The sequence below is a fragment of the Gymnoscopelus braueri genome, assembly GCF_963280865.1.
Source record: "Gymnoscopelus braueri genome assembly, chromosome: 8".
Lineage (NCBI taxonomy): Eukaryota > Metazoa > Chordata > Actinopteri > Myctophiformes > Myctophidae > Gymnoscopelus > Gymnoscopelus braueri.
Genome location: NC_137609.1, coordinates 239954 through 244953, shown reverse-complemented (window position 1 = coordinate 244953; position 5000 = coordinate 239954).

Below are 5000 nucleotides of genomic sequence, written 5' to 3'. Positions count from 1 at the left end.
GGGGTCACGAGTTGACTAGGGGGGACCTGAGTTACCATTCTGTCCCTATCGGAATATATCTCCATACCGGCGCTGAGTCGGCTGGAGCGCCTCCGTCATTTTAACTGTTTTTTCTTTTTTAGCGGAGACGTCACCCTTTCACATCTTGGGTTTGAGAACGGCACCTCCACATTCCTGGAGTGAGAGAAGTGACCGGGACGTCGTTAGATAGGACCCCCAGGGGACCCCCGTCCTGTCAAACGTCTGACCCTTGTTCACGTTTGTCCCAAATAGTCACTATAGGCTGTTTTTGGGAATGAGAGTATGTTGGTTATAGAGAGCTTGGCTCTGAAAGAGGCTAGCAGAAGATGTACTGTTTATTTCGGTGAGTGCAAAAATTTGAATAATGTGTTCAATATGAGTGTGTGTGTGCGTGCTTGTGTGTGCATGTGTGTGTGTGTGTGTGTGTGTGTGTGTGTGTGTGTGTGTGTGTGTGTGTGTGTGTGTGTGTGTGTGTGTGTGTGTGTGTGTCCATATGTCGTGCAGCTGTGGCCCTCTCGGGATAAGCAGAGCCTGGGGGACTGTTTGTGTTGTGTGTGTGTGTGTGTGTGTGTGTGTGTGTGTGTGTGTGTGTGTGTGTGTGTGTGTGTGTGTCAATCCTATTTACTTCATTCGCCGGGGTCCCCCAGGGCTCTGTCCTTGGTCCCCCCCTCCCCCCGAAACTCTACAACCAAGTCTCTTCACTGAAAATAGTCTACAAGCTCAAAAGGTTCACCACCGGGCCCCTGGAATCGAACCCGGGACCTCGCTGTCAGGCTTCAAAGGCTGTGGTACGCACCTAAACCACGGTGGTTTCCATTGGGACAGCATTGTTTGTTGTGGGGGTCTAAATCAGTGGTCCTCAACCTGTGGGTCGGAACCCCCGGCGGGTCCCCACAAGATTTGGGGGGGGGGGGTCCCCTGATCTGATGTCAGTTAAGTGACAATTTAAGACCTTTTAAGACCTTTAAAAAAAAGGCGGGGAAAATACCATTATTGCATCAAAAGTAATCAACAAACTATACTATAGAAACTGGTCAATCATTGGCCAAATTGTCAAATAATATAAGAGAATAGCAGATCTACAAGCCGACAACAACTCGCGACACGTGGCGTTGTGAGCTTTTAGATCTGCTATATTTTCACAATATTTATCCTTGGACCGAGTCAAACTAAAAGTAATGCCTTAACTCCTACAATTCCAAGTGCTTTTCAGGGGGTCCCGCACCCTGATTATATGATTATATTATATGAATATGATTATTTTGGGGGGTTCTTATTTTCATTTTAGTGTGTCCCCATGATGTATCTTGGCGGTGCCTTGATGGCATCGTAATGGCTGATTTTACACTTGGTTGCATGCTGAAAATAGCCGATCTACAAGCTTGTATATCGGCTATTTTCAGAGCGCAACACCCGAGCGCAACCAGATATAAAATGACTTGTCTTTTAGTTCTACTGGATTTCTTCTGCACTCGTCCCTCACTAACATTTTAGTCTAGTTTTTATTTGTTGACAATATTGTTAATATATTTAGTCTTAGTTTTAGTCATCATAGCTTAGTTTTTATTGAGTTTTTATTGAGTTTGTCAGTGAAAAAAGGTAGTTCTAGTCGACAAAATCAACACTGGTCTTACAGTATGTAAAGGTTAGAATGTAATTTAGATTGCATGTTATAGTTTGCATCCTATAGTTTGTATAGTATGTAAAACATGATTATATTGTTATTATTATTGTTATTATTATTGTTATTATTATTGTTATTATTATTGTTATTATTATTATTATTATTATTATTATTATTATTATACTGTTTAGACTGATAGGTTCTTGGTTTATCTATGATCCTAGATGACTGTCTATGCATGTGACGTATTACCTGGTGTTTTCCTTGCTTACTGTAAATCTCTCTGGATTAAGAGTGTCTGCTAAATGCCTACATTTAATGCCTTTCTACAATCTTGGCTACGGGGCTTTTTTTTCTTTTTTTTTTTCTGAGAAAACTAACTGTCTTCCAAGGCTAGACAGTAAAGAATGGAAAGAGGCCTTTAGAGACGAACATATTTTGTTCTCATGAAGAGACACAACCTGGGGCTGCTAATAGAGCCAAACCCATCTGTCTGTAGCTATCGTCACTGTCGGGTGGAAAACTTGTATTCAGTGGTGTAAAATAACTAAGTACATTTACTCAAGTACTGTACTTATAAGTACAATTTTGTATTTTTTTACTTTACTGGAGTATTTCCAATTGTCTGTACTTTCACTTCTACTCCACTACATCTCAGAGGCAAATATTGCACTTTTTACTCCACTACAATCATTTGAAAACTTCAGTTACTAGTGTCACGTGCAAGGCAGGAGTGTTGGACCCAGGTGCAGAACAGAATAGGCAGGAGAAGAATAGGTCTAATACACAAGGATTTAATAACAGATCGTAGACAGAACACCATAACAACAACTATAATCGAACAAAGGTACACTGAACACTGGGAGGCTTAAATACACAAAGAATAACTAGACACAGGAAACAAACACTACAATCAACACATGAATGGCTGAGACAGAACAGGACACAGGTGAACTACAAATGCAATCATAAACAGGTGAGACAAGACAGGAAGCGGCAACAAGGCAAAACAGGAAACACTAGGACAACACTACAAAATAACAGTACAAGGAGAACAGGGAACAATACAACAGAAAGACACAGAGACAGATCCTGACAGTACCTCCTCCTCAAGGGATGGATTCCAGACATCCCATAACCAAAGTCATAAACCCAAACAGAGTGGGTGGAGGGGTCGGACGGAGGGAAAACTGGGGCAATGCACACAAAACTGGACTGGCAAGGCAAGGAACTAGACTGGGCAGGGCGGAAACACACTGGACTGGGCTTAGTCCAGGGCAACACAGAAACGGGCAGAGAAACGAGAAAAGACAGACAGACAGTGGAACACACAAACATATAACCAAAAAATCACACAGAAAGGCAGGAGGACAGACACGCAGACAAGCACACGGACAAACAGACAGGCACAAACTGAGACAAACCCAAAGACAAACATACTAGCTGACAGACAGACAGACAAGCGGACAAACAGGCGGTCTGACACAACAGGTGGTTAAACATGACAGAATGGAAACTAGAGGACTGGGGAGTAGATAGACGCACAAACAGATTAGCAGACAGACAAGCAGACATACAAACTGGAAGACAGGCGGACAGACAGACAGGTAGAGTGGCCAAAGGACTGGTGCCGGGCAGCGGAGTGCTGGGCAGAGGGGTGCTGGGCGGCGGCGTGTGGGGCAGAGGGGTGCTGGGCGGTGGCGTGCTGGGCAGAGGAGTGCTGGGCGGCGGCGTGCTGGGCAGAGGAGTGCTGGGCAGAGCGGTTCTGGGCGGCGGCGTGCTGGGCAGAGAAGTGCTGGGCAGAGGGGTGCCGGGCAGAGGCGCGCCGGGCGGCGGCGCGCCGGGCGGCGGCGTGCCGGGCGGCGGCGTGCCGGGCGGCGGCGTGTTGGGCAGAGGGGTGCTGGCCAGGGTGGTGCGGTGCAGAGGGATGCTGGGCGGTGGCGGCATGTCGTCCTCACAGGACGGGGACGACTCTGTATCGCTGGACGGGGGCGACTCAGTATCGCTGGGTGGGGGCGACTCAGTATCGCTGGGTGGGGGGGTGCGTCGGTGGCGACGGGAGCGGCGGCGACCAGATCTCTTACGAGGCCTCGATTGGGTAGTAGTAGAAGTGGCAACACGACCCAAGGCAATGTTCCTGGTACCAGCCCGACGAGGACCTCCCCGAGCCAGGCTGGTGCCGACGTATAGATCCTGACCGGGCTCAGTGTAGCTAGGTACAGGCTGCAGGCTCAGGATCCCGATTCTGACCGGACGAGCAGGCTGGGAAGCAGGGGAGATAGAGCTGGACAGGAGATGGGCCTTTAGCCTCTCCTGGACAATGTTGAGACGAGGGACAAAATGGCTGACCCAAGGTCTCTCCTTTAGCCACAACTGTTGGGTCTTAACACACTCATGAAGCTCCGCCCGCTGACTGGAAGGAGCGGCGACGAGGCAAGATACAGCATGGTCAAACTTCTCTACCTTTTCTCTGAAAAGTCTTTGTTCTGCTGGGTCCATCTTGGTTCGATTATACTGTCACGTGCAAGGCAGGAGTGTTGGACCCAGGTGCAGAACAGAATAGGCAGGAGAAGAATAGGTCTAATACACAAGGATTTAATAACAGATCATAGACAGAACACCATAACAACAACTATAATCGAACAAAGGTACACTGAACACTGGGAGGCTTAAATACACAAAGAATAACTAGACACAGGTGAAACAAACACTACAATCAACACATGAATGGCTGAGACAGAACAGGACACAGGTGAACTACAAATGCAATCACAGGTGAGACAAGACAGGAAGCGGCAACAAGGCAAAACAGGAAACACTAGGACAACACTACAAAATAACAGTACAAGGAGAACAGGGAACAATACAACAGAAAGACACAAAGAGACAGATCCTGACAACTAGTTACTTTGCAGATATAAATTATTACATTGTAAAACATACATTTACCACTTTAGCCCCGTTTTATACCTTGAAAACAGCTGATCTACAAGCTCACAACGCGTTGCATCGCGACGCGTTGTGAGCTTGTAGATCGGCTATTTTCAAACATTTTAGTACTTTTACTTTTGGTACTTTAAGTACATTTTGTATGATGAATTTTGTATGATTTGTACATTTTTCTTGTATGACGAAGTAGGGTATTAATTTACGAAAAAAACTAAACATGAAACATTATGGAGATACAGTGGTGTAAAGTAACTAAGTACATTTACTCAAGTACTTTACTTCAGTACAATTTTGAGGTATTTTTAACTTTAAAGGAGTATTTCCAATTTTCAGTACTTTTACTTCTACTCCAGTACATCTCAGAGGCAAATATTGTGCTTTTACATTTACTACAATTATTTGAAAA